Genomic DNA, 24,778 nt, shown 5'->3' with positions numbered 1-24,778 from the left:
CAGATCACGGCGCAAAAAAATGAGTCCTCATACCGCCCTGTACGTGGAAAAATAAAGTTTTAGGGGTCAGAAGATGACATTTTTAAACGTATACATTTTCCTGCATGTAGTTATGATTTTTTCCAGAAGTACGACAAAATTAAACCTATATAAGTAGGGTATCATTTTAACCATATGGACTTACAGAATAATGATAAAATGTAATTTTTACCGAAATATCCACTGCGTAGAAACGGAAGCCCCCAAAAGTTACAAAATGGCGTTTTTTCTTCGATTTTGTTGCACAATGATTTTTTTTTCCGTTTCGCCGTGAATTTTTGTGTAAAATGACTAATGTCACTGCAAAGTAGAATTGGTGACGCAAAAAATAAGCGATAATATGGATTTTTAGGTGGAAAATTGAAATGTTATGATTTTTAAAAGGTAAGGAGGAAAGAACGAAAGTGCAAAAACTGAAAAACCCTGAGTCCTTAAGGGGTTAAAGAAGTAGGGCACACCTGGTCACAAACAGCCTTAACCTTCTCAGCATCCATTTTAAAATGTCCTGGAGTTAAGATGTACTCCAAAAAGTGTACCTCTTTGACACCAAAGACACACTTCTGTTTAACAATTTGTTTTGACGCAGTACTTGAAGAACAGAACTTACATGGTCAACATGAGATGACCAATCTCGAGAATAAATCAGAATATCATCTAGATAAAATACTAGGAATTTAACCAAAAATTCACGAAAAATATCGACCAAATTCTGAAAAACTGCTGGGGCATTACTGAGACCAAAAGGCATTACCAGATACTCACAATTACCCTCAGGGACATTAAAAGCAGTTTTCCATTCATCACCCTCTTTTCTTCTGATTAAGTTCTAAGCCCCTAGAAGGTCCAGTTTAGAGAATCATCAAGCCCCCTGAATTTGAGAAAACAAATTTGGAATTAGAGGCAATGGATATTGATTTTTGACTGTAATCTTGTTCAGACCCCGGTAATCCATACAAGACCATAATCCTCCGTCCTTCTTTGCCACACGGAAAAACCCTGCTCTCATACCGTGTTTCTCTGAAAATAAGACCGGGTCTTGTATTAATTTTGGTCACAAAAAACACACTATGGCTTATTTTCAGGGTAGGGCTTATTTATTTATGGGGGGGGGGCGGGGGCTCTCGAGATTTGTGCCTGCCTAACACTGACTCTTTCGTTTGTTGGTGACAACCATACTTTTGGCAGCATAGGGGGAGATTTTTGCATGTCGTTTTACTTCTGTTGATTTTATTTGTAACAGGTGACTAGGTGGGTGGTCGCTAGGGCCAAGCGAACCTCCCCACATTTTTTCACCACAAACATTAATTTAAATAAATTATTTAGTCTTTACTGGAGACTTAACTGGAGTCTGATCAATTTTATCATTCCCCACACACTATCCCCTTCTCCTCCGCCCTTTTTCTATCCCCCTTCTTTCTTTCTTTTCCTTTCCTTTCCTTCTAATTCCCCCCCCCCCCCTCCTCACTCTGTTCCTATCCATCCCCCCCTTCTCCCTCCTTTTTATGCCTACACCTCACCCTCATCACACACAGATATCCCCTGGTGAATACCTGAGGACTGCACTCTTTCTTCCATTTTTTATTCAAAAGTCACAGATGCCGGGTAAACAAGAATAAACAGGGTAAATTGCTAGCTACTGGAGTTGGACTCTTTCACATGCATTGAAGGAGAGCAAACTGCAAGGTTAAATAGGCAACCCTGCAAGTGCTTTCATCAAAAGGTCAGCTGACCAGCCAGACTGCTAAATGTAACCCGGCAACAAAAACAAAGAACATGTCAGAACCTTTTAACCCTATAGGTTCTGACAGTTCCAGCAAAGGTGTTCTTCGTATAAAGAGAGTAAATGACCTCAGTCTCCTCCCATTCCTGCCTGCTCTCTACTATTGTTCTGAATCATGTATGACCGGTCTACCTATCTCTTTCCGCACACATACCTTGCTAGCAAGATATCTGTCTCTGTCTGGACTCGTCTTTTCCACGCCCCTCAGTGCTTTGCACTATTTTGTCTGGACCTACAGGACCAGCCTCACCTATATCATTAATACTCCCAGAGGTAGCGACTTTTTAGTCTCCTACAGAGAAGGCCAGTTCCTCATAGGAGAGAGTTAAAGGGTTAAAACCGGGGAGGGAGGAGGATTAGACATTGCCCTTAGGAGTGGGCCAAAGTAAACCAAACTTGAAAACCTCCCAATATTTTGAGTGGCATAATTATGTTAAAATAAGTCCTAAATATTAGGTCGTGGTGCTAGTCTATGTGAGAAGACTTTCAAAATTAGGTATTATCTCATTCCTGGGTCCTGTATGTTGTTTACTTTTCACCACCTTACATCAAATGAATAAAACAAAGGAACAAATGTCACATTATAATGCTCTTAGTCCATATTTACTTCCAGTAACTTTGCCCAGAGTAACCTTTCCATTTTGTTTTTCTATGACACAGACAAGTTTCTATTAGCAAGAATGTTTATTTATATAGTATATGTCCTGTCATATCAACACACATAAAAAGTAAATAGATACCTTTATTGGTGACAAATAAAAAATATAAAATGAGAACCCCAGCCAAATAAAATTACCTTTTATATAGCTGTACGTTAGTTATATAACCTTTTAATGCACAAGGGTAATCTTTGCTGAGCACATACTCTGTTTCTCTCTGCTTTTTCTCCAATCGCTAAGTACAGTAGTTCTTATCACACCTCATGACTGTCGGCCACCAGTTTTCTGGGCGTGACACCTCACTTTGCAATGCCACACTCCCTTCTCCTCAGCTCAGAGCCGAGGAGCTGAACTGTGTAGATATATGAATAGTTACCTATCACTTTAAAGGAAAACGGTCATCCTGTTCACCCAAACTAAACCCAATACACTGGGTTATAGTGCGGATGAACAGGAGACCGATGCGGGGTCTCTGATTAAGATATGTACTTGCAGCCCGGACCGGTGTCCCTCTGAAGGTCCGCTTCTTTATTCTGTGAATTGCGCACAGGAGGCGGGCCCGCTGGGGGAATTTGAATATTCATGGGTGCTGGTCATGAGAGCTCTCCCTAGGGTCACGTAACCAGAGCCCATGTATATTCAAATTCACCCAGCGGGCTCGCCTCCTGTGCGCAATTCACCTACGAAAGAAGCGGACCTTCAAAGGGACACCTCTTCGGGCTGCAGGTACATATCTTAGCCAGAGAACCCGCATCGGTCTTCTGTTCACCTGCACTATAACCTGGTGTATTAGGTTTAGTGTGGGTGAACAGGATGACCATTTTCCTTTAAATAAATCTGCATCATCTAAATAATTTTGCACCTGAGAGACTGCTTAGTAATACTTTTGTTTGTGTTGACTTTGCACTTGTTCTATGTGGTTTAGTGTATACCTGGTACTTACAATATGTTAACACCTTACATTTATATTTCCATACGTATGTTAACTACTTGGTGGTGAGCCATGATTCTTGGTGGCAACATGGCAACAGAAATCTTCTGGGCTTGCAGTCATGGGGAAAGTGCAGTTACTGGCAGGAATTGTGTAAGCATCCAGTGCTAGGGGGAGGATACACATGGTGATGCGCTGTGCCACCAAGCTGAGTGGAGCATTAGAGATGTGATAAAATCAAGTAGGTGTGGCCCCAGTCATGAAGCACTTGAACAGCCCTTGGGAGATGTCAGTGGAAAGTAGTAGTGACTGCTAGGAAGGTCTTAACTGCAAAGCATTATTCCTCCTTCACCATACTTTACAGCTGGCACAATGCTCTCAGGCAGGTAATGTTGCCTAACCTGGATTCCTCCATCAGATGCCAAATAGAGTGTGATTCATCTCTCTAAAGAATACTTTTCCACTGCTGCGAGTCCATGGAGCTTTACACCACTCGATCCAATGCTTGGTATTGTGCTTGGTGATGTAAGGTTTGCACGCAGCTTCTTAGTCATGTCAATAATCTTTTGTAGGGGGCACAATTTTTGTGCAGATTTTAGTGTCCGATGAGCTCAGGACTGCAATTTTCATCAGTTCGTTGGAAAATTTTGAGTACTATGCACCTCAGCACTTCTCTCCTCAGCGCCTTGTGGAGTTGCTCTGGTTTCTAACTGCTTCTACCATCAATGAAGCCTCTCACACCTGGCTGAATGATACTCCTGAATTTGATGATTATGAACATAATTTTTGGGCACACGTTTCAAGTGTTTCTGAGCTCTTAGCATGGACTGGAGCTGTAAACAAAAGATCATATAAATTTGCATCAATAAGCAAAGGAAATGTGACGGAAATCTGATCTGTTTTATTCCGAAAAATCTGCACTAAAGCAAAAATGTTGTTTCTGATTTTCTTTCATTGTCACTTGGTTAGCTGCAGTATTCAATCTAAAAAAGGTAGCAAAAATAAGTTAGTAGGGATGGATATCAACCGATTATTACCCCATGTAAAAGGCCCAGCAATCTGATGACAAATAAGCACACACTCTTTCAGCTGATCTCCTCTTGTATTCTGACTAGGGCTGCACAATATGGGTAAATGGCATATTGCCATTATGGAGGTAAATATTACAATTTCAATATGGGATTGCAGTATAATAAAAAAAATATATAAAATTCTTCCATTTTATGTACATTTCTCCCATTTCATGTACAATCCCCTCCATTTCATGTCCCATCCCCCTATTGCATGACCAATCCCCCCACCATTTCATGTACAATCCCCTCTAATTCATGACCATTCCCTTCATTTCATGTGCAATCCCCTCTAATTCATGAACATTCCCCCATTTAATGTCCAATTCATGACTATTCCCCCCATTTTATGTACTGTCCCCCTATTTCAGGTACATTTCCCTCCACTTTATACCCAGTACCCCTATTTCATGTATAATTCCTTCCAATTCATGACCGATTCCCCCATTTCATGTACAATCACCCCATTTCATTTAAAATCTCCAATTCATGACCCTTAGGCTATGTTCACATGTCAGATTTTGCAGCAGCAGAGTCCCATTCATTTTAATAGGATTCTGCTGCACTGTGCACGCAGCGAATGTTTCTGGCGCGGAAATTCCGGTGTCATGTCATGCCGATGTCTGCAGAATGTCCGCACGGAAAATCTCTGTGCGGACATTTTGCAGACTGCGGGCGCAGCCATGGCATGACACCGGATGGTGTCACTGGGGTGTGAGCATTGCCTTAGATATATTCTTTATAGCAACTGTGAAATGTGAAATTAGAAGCAAAAGATATTTGTTTAAGCCAAAATGTCTGCACAATAATATAACAAATGACCTCAGTATAATACATCACGGATTTTCCTTTTAGTTTATACAGTTTTGAAATATCAGTTATTGTAAATATGTTTCCAACAATATAAAGATACAATCCATCCTTGAAAAAATAATGTAACTTAACCGTAATGGGGGTGGTCCGGGCCATCCATCCTTCCTGTAGTGTCCGGCGGCATTCTGGGTGGAGGGTGAACCGGTCCGGGCTGTCCTTCTTCTCCGGGGGTCATCTTCACCACTCCTGGCAGGGTCCGGCCTAGTACACTGCATAGACGCCGCTACGCCGTGATGTCAGGTGCGTCGCTGCGCACGGGCGTCGCTGCGCAGAGGCGTCTATGCTGCGTTACTAGGCCGGAGCCTGCCCAGAGTGGAGAAGATGACCCCCGGAGAAGAAGGACAGCCCGGACCGGTTCTCCCTCCACCCGGAATGCCGCCAGACACTACAGGAAGGAAGGATGGCCCGGACCACCCTGACAGGTAGGGGGAGAGAAGCGGGTGGTGGCGGTGGCGGCCTACGGCACCGCAAAAGCCACTGCAGTGCATTGATTTAAAGCGCACCGCTTTAAATCAATGATCTGCAGCGGTGTCGCGGGGGGATAAATAGCCGATAACTTATCCTGGAATATCGGTATAAGTTATCGGCTATCGGCCTTAACCTCCACTGATTATCGGTATCGGCCCTAAAAAAACGATATCGGTCGATCCCTACTTAATAGCCCACCATACTGCTGTTTAAATGCAAAGGACAACTTTGAAAAGCATTTTTTATTCTCACTTTGAACTTATTGTGTAACAAGAAACTCTTTCTCCAAAATTGTTCATAAGGTTGAAAAAAGACCAGAGTTCATCATGTTCAACCTATAACCCTATTGAGTCCCTACTGAGTTGATCCAGAGGAAGGCAAACAACCCTCATACTAGAGATAAAAATCCCTTCCGGACTCCAAATATGGCATCAGAATAAATCCCTAGATCAACGTTCTGTCCCTATAAATCTAATATGCATAACCAGCAATGTTCTTACTCGCCAAAAATGCATCCAGACCTCTTTTGAACTCTTTTACAGGGTTCACCCTGACCACCTCTTCAGGCAGAGAATTCTACAGTCTCACTGCTATTACAGTAAAGAACCCCCATCTGTGCTGGTGTAGAAACCTTCTTTCCTCTAGACGTAGAGGATGCCCCCTTGTTATAGATACAGTCCTGGGTATAAATAGATCATGGGAGAGATCTCTGTAAGGTCCACTGATATAATTATACTTAGTTATTAGGTCTCCCCTAAGCCTTCTTTTTTCTCAACTAAATAACCCTAATTCTGATAATCTTTCTGGGTACTGTAGTCCTCCCATTCCCCGTATTACTCTGGTTGCCCGTCTTTGAACCCTCTCCAGCTCCACTATATCTTTCTTGCACACTGGTGCCCAGTACTGTACACAGTATTCTATGTGTGGTCTGACTAGTGATTTGTACAGCGGTATAATTATTTCCTTGTCATGGGCATCTATGCCCCTATTGATGCACCCCATGGTTTTATTTGCAGTGGCAGCAGCTGCCCGACACTGGTCACTACAGCTAAATTTACTATTAACTAAGACTCCTAAATCCTTTTCCACGTCAGTCGTCCCAACTGTGCTCCCATGTAATACATAATCCCAGCCCAGATTTTTCTTCCCCATGTGCATTACCTTACATTTATCAGTGTTGGACCTCATCTGCCACTTCCCAGCCCAAACCTCTAACCTATCCAGATCCATTTGTAACAGTGCACTGTCCTCTATAGTGTTTACTGCTTTACAGAGTTTAGTATCATCTGCAAATATTGCTATTTTACTATTCAACCCCTCTACAAGGTCATTAATAAATATATTGAATAGAACAGGACCCAAGACGGACCCCTGTGATTACCCCACTTGTAACAGTCACCCAATCAGAATAAGTACCATTAATAACCACCCTCTGTTTCCTATCATTGAGCCGTTGTGGCAGTAATTTCTTTCTATATCTCTATTGTGTTCTTACTGAGTTGATCCAGAGGAATACAAAAACCCTTATGTGGTTGATGCCAGTTCTTCCGACTCCAAATATTGCAATGAGTATAAATCCCTATATATCTATTATCTATAACCTGTAATGTTATTACTCTCCAGAAATGCATTCAGACCCCTTTTGACCTCTTTTATTGAGTTCACCATGACCACTTACTCTGGCAGAGAGTTCCATAGTCTCACTGCTCTTACAGTAAAGAATCCCTGTCTGTGTTGTTGTAGAAACCTTCTTTCCTCTAGACATAGAGGATGACCTTTTGTTATTCATACAGTACTGGATATAAATAGGTCATGGGAGAGATCTCTGTACTGCCTCCTGATATATTTATACATAGTTATATGGCCGCCCCTTAACTGACTTTTTTTTTTCTCAACCAAAAACACAAATTCTGATAATCTTTTTTGGTACTGTAGTCCTGAACTGACCCCTGTGGTACACCACTAGTAAAAGTTGCCCAAATAGAGTATGTACCAATAATAACCACTCTCTTTCCTATCACTGAGCCAGTTACCCACTTACACACATTCTCCTTCAGACCAAGCATTCTCATTTTATGTACCAATCTTTAATGTGGATTAGTATCAAATACTTTGGAAAAATCAAGATATACAACATCCAGTGATTCACCCTGATCCAGTCTGGAGCTCACCTCCTCATAAATGCTGATTAGGTTATTTTGACAGAAATGATCCCTTATAAACCCATGCTGATATGGAGTTATACATTTAATATCGAGATACTCCAATATAGCATCTCTAAGAAAACCCTCAAACAAATTAAATTCAAAGGAGGTTAACCTCCTGAGCGGTATTCCCGAGAGTGACTCGGGGTTAATTTTCCCTGCCAGGATCGGTAACCCCGAGTCACGCTCGGGGTAGAATTACAGAGTTACCGGCCGGGCTGCACGATATATCGCAAAAGCAATGCGATATAGCGATGCGGCCCCCGGGAAAACATGCGATTATCTGCTCTGGTCGGCTCCCGTTGCGGGGGCCAGCCAGAGCAGGTAAAGAAAAATACTAAAAGTCAGTGTTTCCCTACCAGGGGGCCTCCAGCTGTTGCAAAACTACAACTCTCAGCATGCCCGAACAGCCAAAGGCTGTCCGGGCATGCTGGGAGTAGTAGTTTCACAACAGCTGGAGGCCCCCTGTTAGAAAAACACTGAGATAAGTGTAAAAGAAAGAAGTATTAAAATAAAAAAACCTTTTGCTCACCTAGTCCTGGTCCCTGAAGATGCCGTTCCCCTCCGTGCGGTCCGGGGTGTCCTCTCTTCACTATTCATCTTCTAGGACCTTTCACTTTTCAGCCAATCACAGGCCGCAGTGGTGTAAAGCCTGTGATTGGCTGAAGGGAAAAGGACTTGTTCTGCAGCAAATACACTAGGTTTGAAATCTGCCGGCAAACCCAGTGTATCCTGCTGCAGGACAAGGTGACAAGGGGGGGATAGGAAGAATGTGACAAAGGGGGGAATGTGACAGGAGGGGGGGGGGGAATGTGACAGGGGGGGAATGTGACAAGGGGGGAATGTGACAAGGGGGGAATGTGACAAGGGGGGGAATGTGACTGGGGGGGGGGATGTGACAGGGGGGGAATGTGACAAGGGGGAAATGTGACTGGGGGGGAATGTGACTGGGGGGGGAATGTGACTGGGGGGGGAATGTGACAGGGGGGGATGTGACAGGGGGGGAGGGGAATGTGACATGAAGGGGGAATGTGACAGGGGGAGGGGAATGTAACATGAAGGGGGAGAATGTGACAAGGGGGGGGAATGTGACAAGGAGGGGGAAGAATGTGACAAGGAGGGGGGAGAATGTGACAAGGAGGGGGGAGAATGTGACAAGGAGGGGGGAGAATGTTTCGGGGGATGTGACAAGGGAGGGGGAATGTGACAGGGGAGATGTGAAATGGACGAAGGGAGATGTGAAATTCAGTTAAAAAAAATTGTACCGCTTTTGGTACAAATTTCCAGACAGAATCATACCGCCAGGGAGGTTAAACGAACAGGCCTATAATTCCCAAGGGCACATTTAAGTACCTTTTTTAAATATTGGCACCACATTTGCCAGTTTAGAGTCCTTGAATATTAGAAAAAGGGGTCTGTCTACTACATTACTTCTGTAGAATGTGCGGGTGAATGCCATCTGGACCTGGTTATTTGTCTATTTTGATTAATTTTAGGCAGCACTGTACTTCTTCCTGGGTTAGACAGCTGACATACTGGGGAGTTTACCTTATCCTTGTCACGTATGGGAAGGGAACAGTGAAGCCCTAACTCACCCACAGCCACTGTCCCTTCCTATTGCCTACCCTTCTAAGTGACGGATCAACAACTAGTATGACAAACCCTCCCTGCTAAGTGCTGGGGCAGTGTTGTCAAAACAATAAAATACAAAACAGTCTGAGTTAGGAAACAGCTGGAGGCACACAAAACTAACAGAAATAATGTAGACAAACACACTGTAAAGCGAGGTCAGACTAGCCGGGGTCGATAACAAGAGTAATTAGAGTACCAGAACACTAAGCATGAGAGTAGTCAAAAAGCTGAGCCAAAGATCAAAACCTGAAGTCAGAAACACTATAAGATTGCTGGTTACTAAACAGAGTCTTTCCTTGGCAAGGACTAGAAGCACACTATAGGTGTAAATATCCGTTCCTCCAGTGCTGCTCTGCTTCCTGCTTCGTAGGCTCGGAACATCACACTGCAGTCAGTGTATCGCCGGCCGCAGCGATGTCCTGCCTTGGCTGGTGATAGGCTGAGCGCACTGTCATGTAAGGAGCCTGGGCAGCAGGGAGAAGGTTGGGGCCCAAGCTCCTTACATGACCTTTGGCTCGGCTTTTTGACTACTCTCCTGCTTAGTGTTCTAGTACTCTGCTTACTCCTGTTCCGAGCCTAAGCAACAGGAAGCAGAGCAGCACTGGAGTTTTTGCAGCCCGGGTACTGGGGAAGTTAAAAGTCTTGTGCCACAGTTCTGCTTTAAGTGGTAGCCAGGGAGTGATGCACGTGCTGTTGTGGACTTTACCCAACTGTAACTTACAATCTCAGCGGGTCTCAGGAGTGAGCAACCATGACATGTAATGCTTTATACCTACATAGCAAATAATCCACAAAGATATAAGGTCCCATACCTGTGTTTGGTGCAGTGAGGTAACACTACTTAATCCACTCATGTCTAGTATATGCCTAGGCCTAGAGGGGGACTTCAAGAATGAAATATGGAAATAGAGCTGTATTATTATGTACATTTGACTTTCTAATGACTTACATTGCAGTTGAAACATAGAATGTGTCAGCACATAAGAACTATTTGGATCATCTAGTCTGCCCAATAATCTAAATACTATAAATAGTCCTTGTCCCTATCTTATATAAAGGATAGCCTTATTATGCCTATCCCATGCATGCTTAACACTGTATTTGCAGCACCACTTCTACTGGAAGTCTGTTTTCTTTAGTAAATAAGGATATGTAAAATGGAGAGCAAAATCTGATTTGGTGCCATCCAGCACAATCTGCCCTCCTATAGGTTAAATCGATTTTTTTTGCTGGATTCAGACAGAAAGCAACACATGCAGTTTTTACCTGGGGCAGTAATGATGCAGATTTTGATGCACAGTCTACCATTCTTGCGGCATTTTTTTGGCCAAGGGTTATCCTAGAGCTTTGTTTCCTGAAGCATACTGTACAGTTAAGGATCATGTCAAATCAGCAAAAAATCAAATGAGCAAAAACAATTACAAAAGAATATGTCTCAGGGTGAAGTTGACAACCTATAACAGTAATATATTCCCAGATTAAACAAATACTTAAAAGACTGGCCTATTGGGTCATTTCTATAAACCTGCCTTTAGCTATTCACGTTACATTTAGACGGCCAATGATCTTACATAATTTGGTTGCCCCAAGTAGATTTTCTAATAAAAATAAAACAAATAAAATGAAGATAAAAATAATTCTTCTTTTGTTAGGGTGCATTCACACCACATTTTTGCAATACAGTTCCCGTATCAGGTTTTTGATGAAAAACGGATTCCTCAAAACCTGACTAAACTGTATCAAAACAAAATTTAACCTGTATACGGTTTGAAAAATTATGTGCGGTTGCTTCGGTTTTTGAAGAAATAAATGTATGCGATTTTAACTTTTCACTTCATTATAAATAAAGTTTCACTTGTTTGATTGAAATTCCAAGAAAAAAAACTTTTGTCGTGCACTGTGCATGTGCATAGTCAAAAACCGTATGGGGCAAATCGGATGGAACTGTATGCACATACGGTTCTCTATGGTTCCCATTGACTCCCATGTTAAAAAAAACAGTATACGGTTTCAATACGGTTTTTCACCTGGACCAAAAACCGTGGTAGGCTACGATTTTGGGTACAGGAAAAAAACGGACTAAACCGTACAAGACGCAAAACAGATGCAACCAGATACATCATTTGCCATACGGTTTTCAATGGAGAGTAAATGCATACAGTTTTCAATACGGTTCCTTACGGTTTTCAAATTGAAAACGTATACGGGAACTAAATTGCAAAATGTGGTGTGAATGCACCCTAACTGTTGAAGTTGAGTCTGGTTGTTCCCCCTGTGGAAAAAAATAGCTGTTTATGTTGCACTAGGATAGGTAACAGATTAACCATGTTCGAATCTTTTCAGATGAAAAAATTATTTTCTATAAAAAATATCGTCACTTGTGTGTCACAATTTGCTATTTATCTGTTATCCCGTAGTTATCGTCTCCAGTATGTGGGTCGCACCGTGCAGACACTGCGATCCCACATGAATAAACATATGTGGCGCATTAAACATAGTGTTGCCCATCATAGTGTCTCCAGATACTTTTTGCATAGCTCATCAAAATAAGATTGAGTCATTACTGTTCTATTAGAATGTATCCCTGTTAGCGCCCCAAACAGATATCAGCGGATTAACCGCAAATCCTTTTGGATTTATAAACTAGCAACTTTGATTCCGTGAGAATTAAAAGACAGTATTGAGAATATCAAATTTTATTGTATGTTTATGGTTGTTTTTATATATAGAAGCTGCTCATGCTCAGCGAAAGGCGTTGCTTGTTGGTCATTAAAGGGGTACTCCGGCGCTTAGACATCTTATCCCCTATCCAAAGGACAGGGGATAAGATGCCTGATCGCGGGGGTCCCGCCGCTGGGGACCCCCGTGATCTTGCACACAGCATCCCAGTTAAAATCAGTCCCCGGAGCATGTTCACTCCGGGTCTGATTACTGGCGACCACGGGGCAGGTGGCTGTCACGCCCCCTCCCATAGACTTGCATTGAGGGGCGGAGCGAGACGTCACACGGGGGCGGAGGCGTGACGTCACAAGCCGCCGGCTCCGTGGTCGCCGGTAATCAGACCGAACATGCTCCGGGGACTGATTTTAACTTGGGTGCTGCGTGCAAGATCACGGGGGTCCCCAGCGGCAGGACCCCCGCGATCAGGCATCTTATCCCCTATCCTTTATAGTCTCATACAAGTCTATGGGAAATATATGTTACTGCATGACTTCCAATCAGCTGGAGACATTTCAATAATACTCAGTCACATGTTACTTATATGTCCACTTAAAATATAGGATAGTTAATTGAACCCTAGCCTACCGTCATTTGCGTTTGTCAAAGTTTTTTTTTAACCCCTTAAGGACCGGGGGTTTTTCTGTTTTTGCATTTTCGTTTTTTGCTCCTTGCCTTTAAAAAATCATAACTCTTTCAATTTTGCACCTAAAAATCCATATGATGGCTTATTTTTTGCAAACCAATTCTACTTTGTAATGACGTCAGTCATTGTGCCCAAAAATCTACGGTGAAACGGGAAAAGAAAATCATTGTGAGACAAAATTGAAAAAAAAAACGCCATTTTGTAACTTTTGGGGGCTTCCGTTTCTACGTAGTACATTTTTCGGTAAAAATGACACCTTACCTTTATTCTGTAGGTCCATATGATTAAAATGATACCCTACTTATACAGGTTTGAATTTGTCGCACTTCTGGAAAAAATCATAACTTCATGCAGAAAAATTTATACGTTTAAAATTGTCATCTTCTGACCCCTATAACTTTTTTATTTTTCCGTGTATGGGGCGGTATGAGGGCTCATTTTTTGCGCCGTGATCTGAAGTTTTTAACAGTATCATTTTTGCATTGATAGGACTTATTGATCGCTTTTTATTCATTTTTTCATGATATAAAAAGTGACCAAAAATGCACTATTTTGGACTTTGGAATTTTTTTGCGCGCACGCCATTGACCGTGCGGTTTAATTAACGATATATTTTTATAATTCGGACATTTCCGCACGCGGCGATACCATTTATTTTTATTTACACTGTGTTTTTTCTTTTATGGGAAAAGGGGGGTGATTCAAACTTTTAATAGGGAAGGGGTTAAATGATGTTTATTCACTTTTTTTTTGCACTTTTTTTTTGCAGTGTTAAAGGTCCCATAGGGACCTATAACACTGCACACACTGATCTTTTACATTGATCACTGGTTTCTCATAAGAAACCAGTGATCGATGATTCTGCCGCATGACTGCTCATGCCTGGATCTCAGGCACTGAGCAGTCATTCGGCGATCGGACAGCGAGGAGGCAGGTAGGGGCCCTCCCGCTGTCCTGTCAGCTGTTCGGGATGCCGCGATTTCACCGCGGCTATCCCGAACAGCCCACTGAGCTAGCCGGCATGCTTTCGGTTTCACTTTAGACGCGGCGTTCAACTTTGAACGCCGCGTCTAAAGGGTTAATAGCGCGCGGCACAGCGATCAATGCCGCGCGCTATTAGCCACGGGTCCCGGCCGTTGTTAGAGGCCGGGCCCGAACCGCTATGACGCGGGGCCACGCCGTGGCCCCGCGTTATAGATCGGGAGTGGACACATGACGTTCCAGTACGTCATGTGTCCTTAAGGGGTTAAGGACCGAGACCATTTTCTCCTTAAGGACCAGAGCGTTTTTTGCAAATCTGAACACTGTCACTTTAAGCATTAATAACTCTGGGATGCTTTTACTTTTCATTCCGATTCTGAGAATGTTTTATCGTGACATATTCTACTTTAACATAGTAGTAAATTTTTTGCCTTACTTGCATCCTTTCTTGGTGAAAAATCCCCAAATTTGATGAAAAATTTGAAGATTTTTCATTTTTTTTACTTTGAAACTCTCTGCTTGTAAGGAAAATGGACATACCAAATAAATTATATATTGATTCACATATACAATATGTCTACTCTATGTTTGCATCATAAAGTTGACATGTTTTACTTTTGGAAGACATCAGAGGGCTTCAAAGTTCAGCTGCAATTTTCCAATTTTTCACAAAATTTTCTAAATTGGAATTTTTCCAGGGAAGCTAATAACTATTGGAAGTATTAAGATTTTTTAATAGAAGTAATTTACAAATCTGTTTAACTTTCCAGAGCCAGTTGATATATATAAAAAAAGTTTTTTTCCTGGAATACCCCTTTAACCCTTTAGGTGTTTCACAGAAATAGCAGCAAAGTGAAGGAGAAAATTCAAAATCTTCATCTTTTACACTCGCATGTTCTTGTAGACCCAGTTTTTGAAATTTTACAACAGGTAAAAGGAGAAAAAGCCCCCCAAAATTTGTAACCCAATTTCTCTTGAGTAAGGAAATACCTCATATGTGAATGTCAAGTACTCTGCGTGTACACTACAAGGCTCAGAAGGGAAGGAACAACAATGTGATTTTGCAGAGTGAGTTTTTCTGAAATGGTTTTTGGGGGACATGTCACATTTAGGAAGCCCCTATGATGCCAGAACAGCAAAAAAAAAAAACACATGGCATATTATTTTGGAAACTACACCCCTCAAGGAACGTAACAAGGGGTACAGGGAGCCTTAAAGGGGTACTCCGGTGCTTAGACATCTTATCCCCTATCTAAAGGATAGAGGATAAGATGCCTGATCTTGGTACCAGGGGACCCCCGTGATCTTGCACGCCACACCCCGTTTAAAATCAGTCCCCGGAGTGTGTTCGCTCCAGGTCTGATTACTGTCGATCACGGAGCCGGAGCGTTGTGATGTCAAGGCTCCGCCCCGTGTGACAGCTTTTCATTTTCACATCCAACTTTAACGAAAATTTGTCAAACACCTGTGGGGTGATAAGGCTCACTATACTCCTTGTTACGTTCCATGAGGGGTGCAGTTTCCAAAATGTGGTCACATCTGCATATTTATTGTTTTGCGTTTATGTCAGAACTGCTGTAAAATCAGCCACCCCTGTGCAAATCGCCAATTTAGACCTCAAATGTACATAGTGTGCTCTCACTTCTGAGCCATGTTGTGCGTCCGCAGAGCACTTTACACCCACATATGGGGCATTTCGGTATTCAGGAGAAATTGCGTTACAAATATTGGGGGTCTTTTTTTTTTCCCTTTTACCGCTTGTGAACATTAAAAGTATGGGGCAACACCAGCATGTTAGTGTAAAAAATAAAAAAAAATTACACTAACATGCTTGTGTAGACCCCAACTTTACCTTTTCATAAGGGGTAAAAGGAGAAAAAGCCCCCGAACATTTGTAATGCAATTTCTCCGGAGTATGGAAATACCCAATATGTGGCCCTAAACTGTTGCCTTGAAATACGACAGGGCTCCAAAACGAGAGAGTGCCATGCGCATTTGAGGCCTAAATTGTGGATTTGCATCCACCACAAAAATACCCTATGGCAGTGTTTCCCAAACAGGGTGTCTTCAGCTGTTGCAAAACTCCCAGCATGCCTTGACACTCAGTGGCTGTCCGGCAATACTGGGAGTTGTTGTTTTTCAACAGCTGGAGGCTCCGTTTTGGAAACTGTGCTGTACAAGCCTTTTTAAAAAAAAAAAATTATTTGGGTGGGGGGAAGACACTGTGTAAGGGTATATGTAGGGTTTTATTTTTTGTTAGTGTAGTGTTTCTTGGGTACATTCGCACGTGGGGGGGGGGGCGTTTACTGGGCGTTTCTAGTTGGGAGTTTGAGGTGCGGCGGAAAATTTGCCGCATCTCAAACTTGCAGCAGAAAACTCGCTGTAAACCCCCACCTGTGTTAATTTACCCTGTACATTCACGTGGGGGGGGGGGGCAAACCTTCAGTTGTTGCAAAACTACAACTCCCAGCATGCTGGGAGTTGTAGTTATGCAATAGCTGGGGGCCCATTGGTTGTGAAACACTGGTTGCGAAACACTGAGTTAAGTAACAAACTCTGTGTGCCTCCAGCTGTTGCAAAACTAGAACTCCCAGCATGTACAGTCTCTCAGTGCATGCTGGGAGTTGTTGTATTTTTTCAATAGCTGGAGGCACACTGGTTGCAAAACTCTGTTTCACAACCGATGTTTCTCCAGCTGTTGCAAAACTGCAACACTCAGCATGCATTGACAGTCGAAGGGCATGCTGAGAGTTGTAATTTTGCAACAGCTGGAGGCACACTGCTACAACTACCAGTATGCCCTTCAGCTGTCCGTGCATGCTGGGAGTTGTAGTTATGCAACAGCTGGATGCATACTTTTTTCATAGAAAAAATGTGCTTCCAGCTGTTGCTTAACTACAACCCCTAGCATGCACAGACTTCCAAAGGGCATGCTGGGAGTTGTAGTTGGAACTCCAGCTGTTGCAAAACTACAACTCCCAGCATGCCCTTTGGCTGTGCATGCTAGAGTTGTTGCTAAATAGCAGCAGGTGAACAGGCCTCACCTCCTGCCATATCCTGCCGCCGCTGCTGCTACCATCACTTCTCATGGGACCCCCGCCAAGCCAGGGAGAGGTAAGAGACCCCCGCCGGCCCCGATCACCGCCCAGAAGGGTAGTGATTGGTCGGTCGTTCCGACCGATCAATCACATGATCGTGAGGTGGCTCCCGTACCACCTCACTCCTGCTGGGTAAGGGTGAATGGGGCTGTCTTGGACAGCCCCATTCACCCCTTTTTTTCCGGGTCACCAGAGACCCGAATGACCCGGAATCACCACAAATCGCCGGTCTGAATTGATCGCCGACAATGGGGGATATATGTCAAATAAGAATATATAATAGTAAAATTAACCCTAACCTACCCCAAGTATATAGGACTTCTGGTACCTTACTCCACAAGCTCTGCTCTGCATCTTCTGGTGTATGTGTCAGTCCAGCTGGCAAGCCAGGACCGCCACGCATTCCATGCCCCATCTTGAAAATACATGCCCACCCTTTAAGCCACACCCCTTTAAGCCACACCCCTTTAATCTTTAACCTTTCAGCTTACAATATCTTCATCACAACTCAGCCCCACCTGAGGAAGGGAGATGAGATAAGAATTAGATATGGGAACGGGATACGGGGAAGGGTTATGAGGTCGGATATAGGGACTGGATATCAGGACGTGATATGAGGTCAGGATATGGGGATGGGATAAAAGGACGGAATATGAGGTTGGGATTTGAGGAGGGAATTTGGGGTCGGGATATGGGGTCAGGATTTTAGGACTGGATATGAGGACAAACGTTTTCTCTTTTGTTGCTTTTCCTCCCCACAAGGATTTGGTAGGAAAAACCAGGCAGTGCCGGTAGCTAGTTTTCTTTATGTATTTGAAAGTTTCTATCATATCCCCTCTGTCTCGTCTTTCTTCCAAGCTATACATGTTAAATGGGCACATGCCCCTAAACATCTTATCCCCTATCCAAAGATAGAGGATAAGATGTCTGATCACGGGGGTCCCACCACTGGGACCCCCCGCGATCTTCCTGCAGCACCCGGAGCTTGTTTAGAACGACGCCGGAGGCTCATGACGTCGCGCTCCTCAATCCATTCTGCTACCATTTCCTGCTACACTCTGACATTGTCTGCCTACCTTTAAAGGGGTACTCCACCCCTAGTCATCCTATTCGCTATCCAAAGTATAAGGGATAAGATGTCTGATCGCGGGGGTCAAGCTGCTGAATGGAGGGGGCGTGGCGTGATGTCACAAGGGAATGTGGAGTGACGTCACGACCACAGCCACCCGAACCCAGCGTTCTGAACATAATTTTCAGAATGCTGGGTGCGAGCACAGAGATCGAGGGGGGTCCCAGCGATTGGACCCCGCTATCAGACATCTTATCCCCTATCCTTTGGAGTACCCCTTTAAGTCTTCTGAAATAATGTCCCCTAAATCCCTTTCCTCGGATACTTAGGTTAGTACAGCTATCTAAACTGTTGCCACCAAACTTTAAAGTATACAGGTGAGGAGAACTGTGTGCCCCGTTTCTGGATTGTATGTTGTACTTATCTATAAGTCTACTATTCATATACAAACTGTACATTACCTCTTCAATGTAGACAGTGCTTTTTTTTTTTGTTCCATGCATCTATTTATACCTTTTCTACCTTTAATATAAATTTACCAGCTTTAGTTATTCTTTCATGGGGACCCCCACCTCATCCTAACACAGGCACTGATTGATTTTATGCCCCCGCCTAATGCTCCTTGCCAGATATTCAGGTGTACTGTCTCGGTATCTGCATAATTTGGTGATTTTACTGTATGCCCCAGAGCTGCCTCAGAATAGAAGATGCACCTGCTTTGAAAATGACTTCAAGCTCATTCATGAATAAACTGCAGGCTCAGGAGGCCGGCTCCAGGCATTAGCGAGGAAGGGAAATGGTAATTTATAGAGGGTTGATGAGATTTTGCTATGGTGTTTAACACTTTCAACTATCCAAAGGAATTTCTGTAAAGTAAACTGTGACCTCGCTCAGTATATAATCCATGTTTATGAATAAACCACAATGTTTGGGGCACGAGTGTCCGATAGTCTTGCTAGCCACTTAGTCCTAATAATACTTGGCAAACAAGACGCCTTTCTGCTTGTTACATGTGGCATACCCAAAACAGCAGCTTTGGAAATGTCATTGAAATCATTATAAAGCACATTTTTTATATTGCTGTAGTAAATGTCACAGGTTATTTTGCATACAGAAGCTGAATCATCTCATAGTGTGGCGCGGAGCATAGAAGAGGCGAGTGTTTGTGCGCAGTGGATTCTTATGTTCTCACTGTTTAACAGGTGGTAAAGACCGGAGATGATTTAAAGAGACAGTATCACTTGTCTTTTATCTTGAATATTTGTTTAGAAAATGTGGGTCATATGTGCATGGATCAAATGGATGAAAACTGTCTTAGAAAAAAATATATTGTGAGAAAAAGCAGACTGTTAAATCTTACTTGTGAGCTAAAAATATATTTTTTTAAACCTGCATGTTTTAGTTTTTCTAACTCTTTAGAATAGTAACCAGGTAATTTGAGTGTTCTCAATGCTGTCACCGAGCCCCTGAGATTCCCCTTTAGGGCACACAGCTATTACTCATTCTTGACATTTCAGGGGAAGGAGCCAGTGCTGAGCGGTTTGGGTCAGCGTCTGCACTGCCTGCTCAGTGAATCAAGGCACACCCCGATCCTAAACACATCAAGTGTTGTGCAATTGGACTGGCACCAGGAAAACGGCAGTGGCAATGGGTACAAAGGAAGGAAAGTATACAGTTTATTTTTATGCTCCCCCCAGGAAAAGCAAGTACCCCTTTAAATAAAAGCCAGCGGACATCAGAGTGCCCAATTTATTAAAAAAGAAGAAAGATGCACTCCATGTAGGGTATCACACGTGCTGTAGTGGAAGGAATATCGGAGGGGGTATATAGATGGTTGCTTACAGACTCCGGTTGTGTACCGACATACACAACAATGGACAGCACGTAGTGAATATGGGAAGTTTCCGTCTGCTAGCCTTCCTGGTGTATCTTAGAAAGCAATGCCAAACTTCAGGGGTAGCAGGAATGAAGTGGCGCTGACCGGGACAGATATAATGCAGGTACGGTGACTTGAAGTAAAATTCTTTATTAACCAAGATGCAACGCATTTCACTGCGCAAGCGCAGCTTCCTCAGGCATAGCAAGTAAGGGTAGTTAACAAGGTTATATACCGAGGGATTAACCCTTAGATATCAACAACAATACACTTATAAAATATAATGCACATATCCAAGACACCTCTTAAAATAAAAATATGTATACCAATTATAACCAATATATGATACAAAGAACAGTAAAAAATAAAAAAAATGTATTCAAAATAAAGACGGATGAGTACCACAGGTGAGCGGGATAAAGCGATTATCCAGGAAAAAACTTTTTTTTATTTATCAACTGGCTCCGGAAAGTTACAGATTTGTAAATTAGGGTGCATTCACACCACGTTTTGTACATACGGATTCGGCACCCGTATGTGCAAAACGTAATGTGAATGCACCCTTACTTCTATTAAAAAAATCTTCATCCTATGTTTCTCTTCATATTGTAAAAATCTTTCGCCTTTTACTAAAGATTTCCATGGAGAGGAATGAAACGGAGTTTCGTAGCAACTTTTGCACGCTCTGGCTTTTGCTGGAGCTTAAAAAAAATTAAAAATCTTCATCCTTTCAGTACTTATGAGCTTCTGAAGTTGAGTTGTTCTTTTCTGTCTAAGTGCTCTCTGATGACATGTGTCTCGGGAACCGCCCAGTTTAGAAGCAAATCCCCATAGCAAACCTCTTCTACTCTGTGCAGTTCCCGAGACAGAGATGTCAGCAGAGAGCACTGTTGCTAGACAGAAAACAGCAACTCAACTTCAGCAGCTGATAATTATTGAAAGGTTTAAGATTTTTCAAATAGAAGTTATTTACAAATTTGTTTAACATTCTGGAGCCAGTTGATATAAAGAAAAAAAAATTCTCCTGGAATACCCCTTTAAACGCTGGTTCCCGTACACACTGCAGCACCATCTATCACACACTCAATTAGGTGTTCCATAGCATGTAATATAAAATATTTTACAAAAATAAAATGTTGTATAATATAAGATAGGATATACAGCAAATAGAAAATATATAGAATATAACAAATGAACGCTACATATAAATGGTTTAATAAGTATTTTCTATTGTTTCATTCAACCCCGAAGGTGCTAAAGTGGCAAGTTTGTTAATCCAAAAGGATTCTCTATTTATTAATTGTTTATCGATTTGGTGAATCAATGGGAATAAACTCAATGGGAGATATTTATCAAAGGATTTAGACTGGTTTTACCCATCTAAATTTGTCGCACAAAAAGTCGCAGTCTAAATATGTGCGACTTTTGCTCTAAAGAATTTTTAGAACATGATGCATTCTAGTCTATTTTAGACAGAAATGCATTGGAAAATGCATTGGTGCTGAATTTATCAAAAGCGACTTTTCAGCGACAAGTCACATCGGCTGAAAGTACGCCGAAATATCAGACCATGTTGGAGCAGGTTTAAATACAGTCTAAAGCATAGATCCCAAAGTCTGTGCGCAGAATTTATCAAGAGCCGTGCGACTTTTGATAAATTAGGCGCACAATAGACCGGCCTAACCCTCTGTAGTTTGGTCTATATTGATGCGGGAAATAGACAACTTTGATAAATATCCCCCAATGATTTTTAAGTTCAGTGAATCTAGTGAGCCCTGGTGTATGGTGGTGAAGTGTCTCAATACACTATGGAGCATAAAACCATGTTTAATGTTCTACCTATGTTTGTTTATACGGGACAGCACTGCCTGAACACAATAGCAAGACAGGAGATAGGATATTTTGTTTCACAAGTAACATTGCCTTTAATCTTAAATACTTTTTTGGTTTGAGAAAAGGTAAAACAGTATGTTTTATTTTTAATAACTGTACAACACAGGCAGTGGCTCTTTCCGCACGGGGCACAACCAGACTCAGACTGAATAGTATCATATAATGTTTTCTTAAGTCTAATTGAAGCAACTAAGTTATGAAGGTTTTTGGAACGACTAAACATAACATTGGGAATTCGGGGGACTAAATCTTTCAGAATGGGATCATTAAGAATGATGGGGCAATTGTTCTTAAGAATTTTTTTTCAATATTTGATGCCTCACAATTATAATTTAAAATTGTGTTCAGTTTGTAGATCACTTGTTAACTTATTATTATTAATGTATTATAAATATAATAAGCGACCCCTCAGAACTTCAGCCTGTGCATCAAGGTCGCAATTTAAATTGCATCCGGAAAAACTGCACTTTAGATTGCGACTTTGATGCGCAGGCTGCTGTCCTGAGGGGTCGCTTCTTGGAAAAGGGATAGCCCAAATATATTTTACATGATGCTTATAAAAAAGTAAAAAATTATAATCAGAACTGGTGGTTGCGGAAAATAATAAATTAACAACTGATCTACAAACTTAACATAATTTAAAATCCAATTTCATAACTGGTTATAATAGTGAGGCATCAAATAAAGATTGGCCCATCATTCTTAATGATCCCGTTCTGAAAGATTTAGTACCCCCAATTCTACGTTTAGATGTTCCAAAATCCTTCATAACCTAGTTACCCCAGGTAGACTTAAGAAATCATTGTATGATACTATTCAGTCTGAGTCTAGTTGTGCCGCATGCGGTATGAGTCGCTGCCTGTGTTGTACACTTATTAAAAATAAAACATATGATTTTACCTCTTCTCAAACAAAAAAACGTATTTAAGATTAAAGGCAATGTTACTTGTGAAACTAAATATGCAATCTATCTCCTGTCTTGCAATTGTTATTTACAATACGTGGGCCGCAGTGTTCAAGCAGTGCGGTCCCGTATTAACAAACATAGGTGGAACATTAAACATGGTTTTATTCTTCATAGTGTATCAAGACACATCACCACCATACACCAGAGCTCACTAGATTCACTGAACTTAAAAATCATTGAGTTTATTCACAGGGATTCACCAAATCAATATCAGCAATTAATAAATAGAGAATCCTTTTGGATTCACAAACTTGCTACTTTAGCGCCTTTGGGCTTGAATGAAACAATAGAAAATACTCGGTAATCTATTTATATGTAGCGTTTTACATAATTTGTTATATTCTATATATTTTCTATTTGCTGTATATCCTATCTATTATACAACATTTATAATGCAATATATTTTATTTTTGCTAAATATTTTATTTTACATGCAATGGAACACCTAATTGAGTGTGTGATAGATGGTGCTGCAGTGTGTACGGGAACCAGCGTTGAATCGCTTTGTCCCTCTCCCCAGCGGTACTTGACCGTCTTTATTCTGAATTATTTTTTTTATTTTTTACAGTTTTTTGTTTGTTGTAACATATATTGTTTATAATAGTATACATATTTTTATTTTAAGTTGTGTTTTGGATATGTGCATTATATTTTATAAGTGTATTTTTGTTTATACGTAAGGGTTAATCCCTCGGTATATAACCTTGTTAACTACCCATACTTGCTATGTCTGAGGAAGCTGCACATGTGCAGTGAAACGTGTTGTATCTTTGTTAATAAAGAATTTTACTTCAAGTCACCGTTCCTGCATTGTGTCTGTCTCAGTCAGCGCCACTTCATTCCTGCTACCCCTGAAGTTTGGCTTTGCTTTTCAATTTATAAAAAGACACACACCTCTTAATAAGCCTGATACAGTTGTGGCTGACCTTGTGCTGCAGCTCTCATTGACCCCCTTTTATCACCACTTTTGGATCAACCTGTAAAAAGTTGTTCTTAGTGAATTTCCATGCCCTATATCTATTATTCAAGGACACAGTCGGTTTCCCAGGACTGGCGCATAGCAAATCTGGTGCCAATATTCAAAAATGGGCCAAAGTGTGCCCCCGGGAATTAAAGGTCTGTTAGTTTAACCTCCATTGTGTATAAATGGTTTGAGGGTTTTCTAAGAGATGCTTTATTGCTATATCTCAGTAAAAATAAATCTATGACCACATAGGAACATGGATTTATGAGGGATCATTCCTGTTAAACTAACCTGATCGGCTTTTATGAGGAGGTGTTGTATTTGTATTTTATTTCTCCCAAGCATTTGATATGGTGCCACATAAAAGGTTGGTACATAAAATAAGAATGCTTGGGCTGGAGGAAAATGTGTGTAAGTGGGTAACTGGCTCAGTGATATAAAACAGAGGGTTATTAATAATACATACTCAGATTAGTCACTGTTACTAGTGTGGACCACAGGGTCCTATTCTTTTTAATACATTAGTTTATGACCTTTTAGATGGATTGTAGAGCAAAGTGACAATATTTTCAGAAGATACTAAGCTCTGTAAAGTGGTTAACACAATAGAGGACAGGTCACTGTTACAGATGGATCTGGATAGGTTGGAGGCTTGTGCTGGGAAGTGGCAGATGAGAATCAACAGAGATAAATGTAAGGTTGTGTATATGTGGAGAAAAACCCAGGCTGGGAATATGTTCTAGATTGGAAAACACTGGGGACGACTGACGTGGAAAAGGAGTTGGGAGTTTTAGTGGACAGTAAATATAACTGTAGTGACCAGTGTCAGGCAGCTGCTGCCAAGGCAAATAAATCATGGATGCCCACGACAAGGAAATAATTCTACCTCAGTAGAAATCTCTAGTCTGAC

The 24,778-nt window shown here is 41.8% G+C and overlaps 1 protein-coding gene and 1 non-coding gene across 5 annotated transcripts in view; both read left to right on the top strand.

Annotated features, from left to right (window-relative positions):
* TSPAN4 (tetraspanin 4) overlaps positions 1–24,778 on the top strand; it is a 719,066-nt gene that overhangs the window by 342,530 nt on the left and 351,758 nt on the right. The window lies entirely within an intron of this gene.
* Positions 20,631–20,747, top strand: LOC130278338 (U5 spliceosomal RNA). Its single transcript, XR_008845986.1, has one exon. It is a non-coding gene; the product is annotated as a U5 spliceosomal RNA (small nuclear RNA).

This window comes from Hyla sarda, chromosome 6 (assembly GCF_029499605.1).
Source record: "Hyla sarda isolate aHylSar1 chromosome 6, aHylSar1.hap1, whole genome shotgun sequence".
NCBI classification, from domain to species: domain Eukaryota; kingdom Metazoa; phylum Chordata; class Amphibia; order Anura; family Hylidae; genus Hyla; species Hyla sarda.
This window is presented reverse-complemented; position numbering and strand designations above follow the sequence as displayed.